General features: G+C 40.5%; 1 pseudogene; it reads left to right on the top strand.

Annotated features, from left to right (window-relative positions):
• On the top strand, positions 1–4,322 carry LOC142840075 (polyadenylate-binding protein 2 pseudogene; annotated as a pseudogene).
• The last annotated feature ends 6,136 nt before the right edge of the window (positions 4,323–10,458 follow it).

Genomic DNA, 10,458 nt, shown 5'->3' with positions numbered 1-10,458 from the left:
ATGCCTGCTGTGCTTCTTCCAGTAAACTTGAGGGCTGTGAATAACATCTGCGTTAGCCAAGAGAAAAAGCATTTTGCACAACTGAAAGAGTGCATTTTTTCTATTAAGATTTGGGCTTATGCAGGCCAGCCAAGGGTACTCTTTGTTAGTGATTAGAAGCTGCTTAGCTGAATCAGATAATGCACAGGTTTGAGCTGCCTCCAAGCACAGTGCAGGGAGGTGGGGAGCTGGCTGTACTGCTTTTTGATCTGCCATTTGGCTATATTTAGTATATATGCTGGCTGAGAAATAAACTCAGGCTGTTTTCTATTGACCTTTCTCCTCTAGGTCTAACCTATGATCCTGTCTTCATTTCTCTTAATCTAACTTTTCCTAAGCCTCGGCATCCCCTCCAAGGGAACCCCTAGGTGAATTTTGCTAGACTGATTAAATGGGGTATCCTGTCTCTGTAAGTCCTCAGACTGAATGCTGTTTCTACAAAGACTCAACCCTCAGCTCCTCTCTCGTACCACCTTATATTCCTCTCTCTGTCCAGACATGTCACTTCCTATCTGCAACTCCTTAGTGATGGGATTAAAGATATGAGACACCAGCATTTGACTCTACAACAAACTAGTGTGACTACTGGGATTAAAGGGGTGTGTCAGACTTGCCTGTGGTGTAAGGCTGGCCATGGCATCTGTTTTACATTATGATCATCAGGCAAGCTTTATTATTAAAATATAAATGAAAAAATAAAATTAAATAATTAGAAGCAAGCATATGAGATCAAGAAGAGAAATGTACAACTGTTTATCACCAAAGAGTATAAGAAATATTCTGAGTACAAAATGGTGAAGGTCCATCATTTTCAAAGACAATGACTGATACGATGAAATTATAGTTCACAAAATCAGCAATATAGATGACACTATTGACAAAAGAAATGACAAAGACAAATATATATACATATATATGTTTCTTTTTTTTTGTGGTTTTTCGAGCCAGCGTTTCTCTGGGGTTTGGAGCCTGTCCTGGAACTAGCTCTTGTAGACCAGGCTGGTCTCGAACTAGCAGAGATCCGCCTGCCTCTGCTCCCCGAGTGCTGGGATTAAAGGTGTGTGCCACCACTGCCCAGCTCCTGTTCTCTCCTTTACCAATAATAGAAAATGGGTTGACTGTTTCACCAAATTTACAATATTCTCTTGATGTCTTCTGATGTTTTTACTTTACAGAAAATAGTTTTGATTACTGAAAGCATCTCATTCTCTTATGATAATAAAATGATGTATGTTAGGATCACTACCATGTTGTTTCTTACAATTGGTGATTGAATCCAAGTCTGCACCACAGTGAGGAAATGAAATTTTTTTAAATGGAATTTCAAGAGAACAACTTTTTAAAGAATCAGTGTACATGTAAAGCAACTTGCTTTACTCCATCTGCTCTATAAGTTCCAAGCACTTTTGAAAATAAGGTTACTGATATTTTTGTGTGTTTGTGCATGACAGAGAATATCATACACACACACAGACACATACATACATACACACACAAACAGGTGACATACAGAAAGGAAGGTTGCTGAATTGGAAATATTAGAGATTTGTTAACTGTAGGCCCATATTTCTGTATGGTGTAGCAGCCAAGCATAAAAGCCATAGGCCTGGTATGAGCTGATCACGTAGCTCAGCAGACAAGTTGTCTCTGCATAACAATAGCAAGAATGTATAGTTCCTCTCTTCTTTTGTTACAAATGTAGATTTCCTGAGGAGAGGTATTGGCTGAAACTGTTCATAATGTTTGTTGCCTATTTCTTGGTAATTTGGAGGAAGTCTTATAGAGATGCTAATTCATGGCCTGCTAGACAGCTAGCATACACTTAGGTGAGAACCTGACTAAAAGCCCATTCACCTGGTTGCCTAGGAGATAGCCTAATGTTGTTTTCCCACTCAATAATAAACAAAAAGAGATCTTCCAGAGATCTTGCCCTACAAGGATGACCCTGTAAATTGCGTCTGATCTTTCCTCGTGACTCCATTCCAGTCCAGTTAGGGAAAATAATTATCTGTGTTGGACCCACATGGGCTTCAACAATTAACCTATCAACTAGCATGTAGGTATTTGAATTCAGGTCATCCACATAAAGAATATGTGCGGATCCACCTGCCCAGACACATAAAAGCTTTTATCCAGTAAGTCAAGTCTTTCTCAGATTAATAAAAACAAGAAAAACAAAACATAAAAAAGAAAAAGATGACTCTTATGAAGACGATCTATAAAAATTATGATTTTGTGTACGATAAGTTTTTACCATTAAATGAATACAAATAGCTTTGCCCAACAATTTATAACTGGACAACTGATAATAAACCAATATTTACAGTGGAAACACTCAGAAAGCTCAAGGGATTATGTATTGATTATACCAACACTTAAGTAGCAAAGATTCAAACATGAAGATAGCAACAACTGGAAAACATAGAAATGCCAGGAAATGGAAAGAAGCAGGCATAAAAGATGAATGAAAGCAGTCTTTCAACATAAACTTTCCAAAAAACAATAATGACCTGATAAAATTACAAATTTTCTGAATAAAATTGATGAAGGTCCATTATTTTAAAGATAACTAATAATATATGTAGATTACAGTCAGATTACAGAAAAAGTAGTGTAAAAAATCATGTATGACTTCTATACTTTCCACAATTAAACATAAATAAAAAATGTGCACAATTTTTGTGAAAGCATTAAGGGGAAGGATATAAAAAGGCAAAAGGAGATGCAGAAATCTATAGTCAACTTTTAATCAAAAGACCAAAGAAAACTTAGGCAAGGAAAAGTGTGATCTTGACCAATGTTACCCAGCTACGTTTGATTGTATGTGTACAGAAATTAAATAAACACTGGGCTGGAGAGATGGCTCAGAGGTTAAGAGCACTGGCTGCTCTTCCAGAGGTCATGAGTTCAATTCCCAGCAACAACTTGGTGGCTCACAAATATCCATAATGAGATCTGGTGCCCTCCTCTGGCATGTGGGCATACATGGAGGCAGAATGTTGTATGCATAATAAATAAATAAATCTTTAAAAAAAAGAAATTAAATAAATACAAACTGCACAACTTTCAAAAAGTTATATCAAAGTAACACTTAAACTGTTGTTTCTGGCTGGGCGGTGGTGGCACATGCCTTTAATCCCAGCAATGTAGAGGCAGAGATAGGCGGATCTCTGTGAGTTTGAGGCCAGCATGGTCTAAAGAGCTTGTTCCAGAACAGGCTCCAAAGCCACAGAGAAACCCTGTCTCGAAAAACCAACAAAAAAAAAGAAACCAAAAAAACAACAAAACTGTTGTTTCTGACCTCCAATTAGTGATACATCTTCCAAAGACAGAAACCTCATGATATAGTTGCTCTCTTTGCAAACAGAGGAGATCTATTGTGATGGCTCCCCAGCCCCTTGTGTTTTCTTCTGGTTTCAGATAAATGCTGCTCCACTGATGCCCAATCCCAAACAACCTAGAAAAATGATTTAAGGGGCAGTGGGGGAAGCAGGTGGTTGGAGATTCGTGCCTGAGCAGTGGGCCCGGGGACTTTGGGGAGCCTGAGAGGGAGAGAGCCAGGGGTGCAGGGGACCATGGGAACAACCTTCCCAAAGAGCACTGATCCTGTGCCCCCTCTCCAGGTTCTGGGCACACCTGGGGACTCCCTGGCAGCCAGAAGCAGGAAGAAGAGCCAGTACTACTTAAGGTGAACCCCAGGGATAGCATAATTGAGGGTCCAGACATAGATGTGATCAAAGGTTCCGGGAGTCAGGGAGATAGAGGAAGAGGATGAGAAGTTAAACAAGCTACAAAATGAGGTAGAGAAGAAGATGAAGAAGAGTACAACCCCAGGCAATGCTGGCTCAGTGATCTCATCTCTTGAGGAGAAGATGGAGGCTGATGCAGTTCCATCTATGTTGGCAATGTGGACCATGGTGCAACAGCAGAAGAGGTGGAAGCTCACTTTCATGGATGTGGTTCAGCCAAACATGTTACTACAGTCTGTGCCAAATTCAGTGGTCTTGCCAAAGGGTTTGCCTATGTAGAATTCTTAGACAAAGAGTCAGCGAGGAATTCCCTAGCTTTAGATGATTCCCCATTTAGAGGGAGACAGATTTAGGTGATTCCCATCAGCACAACAGATGGGTTTCCAATATGCCCAATACCGTGCATGAACTGCCAATTACAGCAGCTCCCAATCTTGATTCTGGGATAAAAAAAAAGTTAAAAGAAAAGAAAGACAGAAGATGGAAAAATATTTTTTAAAAAAGATATACTGTGGAAGGGGGAGAATCCCATAACTAACTGAGGAGGGACCTACTCTGTGTAGTAGGCCAGGCCCAGGGACTGGGGCAGTGGTGACATGTTCCCTCTGGAGATTCAATATAGACACTTCTTAAATGTGCAACCTGCTCCCTGTTTGCCTGATCCACCTCATTCTCTTTGGGCCTGCTCAAGGGTAGGTGGGCATGGGTGGTTGGAGGGCATTTTTTCAACCAGAGCTCTGGAAGGGCACCAATCTGTTCAGCTTGTTTCCTTCCCTCATTTTCTCCCTGCCTTTTGCAGACCCTGCCTGCCTTCTCCTGTCCTTTCAGGTCTAGTCAAAGTCTGCCTTTCTTTCCTAGGGGCTCCTGCTCCTCAAGATTTTCTGGTGAACTATTGTTTGCTTTTTTGTTTCTTTTTCTGTCTTGAGTGTCTTTCTTTGCATGTTTTTGTAGCAGAAAGAACTCACTCCAGGGGATTCAGTGTGAATTACACTTTCCCTTGGAGAAATACACTACTTTGTTTTGGGAAGTTTTGCAGTGTATTTTTGTTGTTGTTGTTGTTCAAGGAGGAGGAAGCTGAATTTTGTTATTTTTTTAAACTCATTAAAAAGGAATGGGGTTTAGGCTGGGTGGTGGTGGCACACGCCTTTAATCCCAGCACTTGGGAGGCAGAGGCAGGTGGATCTCTGTGAGTTTAGACCAGCCTGGTGTACAAGAGCTAGTTCCGGTACAGGCTCCAAAACCAGAGAAACCCTGTCTCGAAAAACCAAAAAAAAAAGGGGGGGATGGGGTTTTTTAAAAAACTGTGTCATGAATAAACTTGTTTATGAAAAGAAAGAAATATGATTTAAAATTTATTTTCTCCTACATGGATTATGGTCCAAGATGTGAATTATGCTCTATCTACCTGACCAACACAATGCAATCCTGAGAAATGTCTGCAGATCAGAAACTCCTTTGTTCCCTGGAACAAGCTTCACTGGATCACATGTTTGCAGCTAACGGCAGGATTACATTAAAAGCATTCTAATCATGCATCGCTAAAAGATCAATATCATCATTTCTTACCAGTTCCTAAACTATTTGTAATCTTTATAACACAAATCTGAAATTGCAATGCAATACTGACAACTTCTGGAATCTAGATCTTCAGTTTTCTAATCTCTCTTCCCACTGCACACCAAGAGCAGTGTCCATGTGTGTACTCTAGACAATCAGCATCATATCCTGAATTTCCAGAGTCTCCCCTGCCCCAACAAATTCATATACAGGGAGGCTCAGAGGATAAGGGCCACTGCCAACATGAACCACATGGACCAACATAACTACAGTCTTGTCATGATCAGTCCAAGTCATAGCAGAAATGACACTTCAACAGATCTGAACACCCAACACTCACCACGGTATAGCTTGTGATCTTCCTTACTACTCCTTACAGCAGAGGCAGAAGAGAATCATGGAAAGAACCCACAAACTGTCTGCCACTAGTACTCCTGATTTCTAACCCTTACCAGAATTCCTCACAGGCTAGGGCCACCCAGCTGGGCCTCATAATATGAGCAGCTCCTCTATCAGAGATCAAATGACTCAGACAGAAGAGTCCTTCCAGTTCTGCCCTCCCAGCCCAGCAGACAGGGACCTAGTTTAGAAAGACTGTATTTAGTACACCTTATTCTACTCTCCTACACCACATCCTGTTTCTCATCCAAAGCACAGGGTCCTTTGTGTGCACATTCCATTGTACACTCACTTTCCAGTGCAGCCATCCCACTGCCTCAGAGATGGCAAATCCTGCAGACAAACACAGGTCACATTCATAAAGTAAACACTGTTCCTGTGTAACTGTGTTTATTTTATAACTGTTGTTAGACAAAAGCAGACCATGAATTAGAAAACAATCAGGATCATGTTATGGCTTGGAGGGAGCAAAGACAATGTGAATATGTTGTGCTTTTAATTTCAAAAATTATTTTGAAAAGTTGAAACAGGCTTTATGAACCTGTGCTCCAGAGACTAGGGATTTGTAATAGAGCACAATATATATTTCTCATGTATTTTCCCTAAAGATGAAGATCTTATTCCGAAAAGTAATGGTCCTGTTAAGCAGGGACACAACATTTTACCCAGATCATATATTTTGGAGAAACTACTGAAATATCACACATTAGGTTTCAAGATAAGGTCAGTCCATACCCAGATTGCCATTGTCTGTGGACTGCAAACAATGGTCAATCAGGATAATAATACAGCATCACAACTGACTAACTGATTCCACATAAGTAATCTCCGTTGAAGGAGGAAAGCTCTTACCCTCAGGGGAACCTCTCAGTTCCTGTACTGTGTCTCCAACAGCTTCAAAGTTGGTCAATGAGTTCAATTATTATACCAATCCCTCTTCATTTCTAAGTACACAGTAAAAGTCAGAAAGTTCAACAGACACTCATTAACTGCTCTATTTTTCTTTCTAACTGACTAGTGAAGGACAAACCTGGAAGGAGTTGCAGGACTGTCGCCCCAGAACTGGGCAGCAGAGGCAGAATTAGGTGTTCAAAATAATTCTCAATTTTTTTTTCGAGACAGGGTTTTTCTGTAGATTTGGTGACTGTCCTGGAACTAGCTCTTGTAGACCAGGCTGGCCTCGAAGTACCAGAGATCCACCTGCCTCTGCCTCCCGAGGGCTGGGATTAAAGGTTTGCGCCACCACAGCCCGGCAAAATAATTCTCAATTACACAGCATGAGGCAAGCCTGAAGTATAGGAGACATTGATCTACATAGAAATCAACTTAACTTGAAAGGAATGAAATGAAACTATTAATTACTTAGAAACATTGCATAGGGGTTAGAGAGATGGCTCAGTGGTTAAGAGCATTGCCTTCTCTTCCAAAGGTCCTGAGTTCAATTCCTAGCAACCACATGGTATCTCACAACCATCTGTAATAAGGCCTGCAGACATACACAGACAGAATATTGTATACATAATAAATAAATATTTAAAAAAGAAAGAAAGAAACATTGGATAACAGAAAACAATAGAGATAAGAGCAGCAATACACTTAAAGAAAGTATTTGAACCAGCGGTGGTGGCCTTTAATCCCAGCATTCAGGAGGCTGAGGCAGGCGGATGTCTGTGAGTCTAAGGCTAGCCTGGTCTACAAGAGCTAGTACCAGGACAGGAACCAAAAGTTACGGAGATCCCGAATTTCCTGAGAAACCGAAACACTGACTGATGAAGAAAGTATGGAATATATACACACTAGAGTACTACGCTGTGGTAAAAAACAATGACTTTTCGAATTTTGCATGCAAATGGATGGAAATAGAAAACACTATCCTGAGTGAGGTATCCCAACCCAAAAAGATGAACATGGGATGTACTCACTCATAAATGGTTTCTAGCCATAAATAGGGGTCACGGAGTCTACAATAGGTGAACCTAATGAAGCTAAGTAAGAAGAACCTTCATCTGGTGATGGATGGAGATAGAGACAAGGACCCAAACTGGAGCACTGGACTGAGCTCCCAAGGTCCCAATGAGGAGCAGAAGGAGGGAGAACATGAGCAAAGAAGTCGGGACCACGAGGGGTGCACCCACCCACTGAGACAGTGGAGCTGATCTACTGGGAGCTCACCAAGTCCAGCTGGACTGTGACCGAAAAAGCATGGGATAAAATTGGACTCTCTGAACATGGCGAACAATGGGGGCTGATGAGACACCAAGGACAATGGCACACGGTTTTGAACCTATGCAATGTGCTGGCTTGGTGGGAGCCTAGCCAGTTTGGATGTTCACCTTCCTAGATATGGGGGGGGGGACCTAGGACTTACCACAGGGCAGGGAACCCTGACTGCTCTTTGGACTGGAGAGGGAGGGGGAGAGGAGTGGGGTAAGGGGAGAGGGGTGGGAGGAGGGGGAGAAGAGTGGGAGGAGGGGGAGGGAAATGGGAGGCTGGGAGGAGGTGGAAATTTGTTTTTTTTATTCTCCTTTTACCAATAAAAAAAAAAGTTACAGAGAAACCCTGTCTCGAAAATCCAAAAAAAAAAAAAGAAAGAAAAAGAAAAAGAAAAAAAGAAAAAAGAAAGTATTTGAAACTGATACAAAAAAGTGATTTTTAAAGTGATGATAATAATGCACTTTTAAATGGGCAGTGTGACTCAGGCCTCTAATCCCAGCACTCAGGAGGCAGAAGCAGGCAGATCATTGTTAGTTTGAGGCCAACCTGGTCTACAAGAGCTAGATCTAGGACAGGCTCCAAAACTACAAGGAAAACCTTTCTCAAAAGACCAAAAAAAGGTGCACTTTTAAGATTAAATAAAATTTTCTATATTGACTTTAAAAAAGAGTACGCCCTTCCCGCGGAGAGGGGATGTCATTAACAAGAGATAGGTTGATGGTGCCAATATACATATGTTGACTTCTGAGATCTGTAACCTGACACATAGAGTTAGGAAATGGCCTGTTTCTCAAATCTCCAAGTCGACATAACTCTGTCAAGCAAGATTGATCATATTTCTAACCAAATTGAATTTCTTACCAAATTACAGATTGAATACAATGCTCATCAAAATCCCAGAAAAATTCTTCAAAGACTTCAAAAGAATGGTATTCAAATTCATATAAAAAAAAAACAAAAAAAAAAAACAGGAAAGCCAAAACAATCCTATACAATAAAAGAACTTCTGGAAGCATCACAATCCCTGACTTCAATCATTACTATAGAGCCACAATACTGAAAACAGCCTGGTATTGGCGTAAGAACAAACAGGAGGAACAATGGAATTGAATAGAAGACACGGATATCAATCCACACATCTTCGAACACCTGATTTTTGACAGGGAACCAAAAAAATATCAAATGGAAAAAAAAGAAAGCATATTTAACAAGTGGTGCTGGCATAACTCGATATCAACATGTAGAAAAATGAAAATAGACCCATATCTATTACCATGCACAAAACTCAAGTCCAAATGGATCAAAGAACTCAACATGAAGCCAGCCATACTGAAACTTATAGAAGAGAAAGTGGGAAGTACACTTGAAGGCATTGGCACAGGCAACCACTTCCTAAATATAACCCCAGCAGCACAGACACTGAGAGAAACAATTAAATGGGACCTCTTGAAACAGAAAAGCTTCTGTAAAGCAAAGGACATGGTCAACAAGACAAAATGACAGCCTACAGAATAGGAAAAGATCATCACTAACCCCACATCAGACAGAGGTCTAATCTTTAAAATATACAAGGAACTCAAGAAATTGGACATCAAAAGAACACATCATTCAATAAAAATGGAGTAAAGACCTAAACAGAGAACTCAACAGAGGAATCTAAAATGGCTGAAAGACACTTAAGGAAATATTCAATATCCTTAGTCATCAGATAAATGCAAATCAAAACAACTCTGAGATTATAACTGACACCTGAATATATGGCCAAGATCAAAAATACTGATGACAACTTATGCTGGAGAGGTTGTGGGGAAAAGGGAACATTTCTGCATTGCTGGTATGAATGCAAGCTGGTACAGCCCCTTTAGATGTCAGTGTGGCAATTTCTCAGAAAATTAGGAAACTACCTTTCTCAAGACCCAGTAATACCATTTTGGGGTATATATCCAAAGGATGCTCAATCGTGCCACAAGGACATGTGCTCAACTATGTTCATAGCAGCTTTGTTTGTCCTAGCCAGAACCTGGAAACAACCGAAATGCTGCTCAACTGAAGAATGGATAAGAAAAATGTGGTACATTTACACCATGGAGTGCTACACAGCAGAAAAAATGATGACATCTTGAAATTTGCAGGGAAATGGATGGAACTTGCAAACATTATTTTGCATGAGGTAACCTAGACCCAAAAAGACAATTATCACATGTACTCACTCATAAGTGGTTTTAAAGCACAAAGCAAAGAAAGCCAGCCTACAGACCACAAATCCCAGATCTTAGACAAAAATGAGGATGCTAATAGAGACCTACAGAGCTCTAATCTACATGGGAAGTATAAAGTATAAAAAGACAAGATATCCTGAGTAATCTGGGTGCATGCAGACCATGGGAGAGGGTTGAATAGGGGAGTGGAGAGGCAGGGAGTGAAGAAAAGAAAATTGTAGAGCTCAATAAATACCAATAAAAAAATCAATCATATCTGCAGAGGATAGTTGTCTAATTGC

This window comes from Microtus pennsylvanicus, chromosome 22 (assembly GCF_037038515.1).
Source record: "Microtus pennsylvanicus isolate mMicPen1 chromosome 22, mMicPen1.hap1, whole genome shotgun sequence".
Lineage (NCBI taxonomy): Eukaryota > Metazoa > Chordata > Mammalia > Rodentia > Cricetidae > Microtus > Microtus pennsylvanicus.
This window is presented reverse-complemented; position numbering and strand designations above follow the sequence as displayed.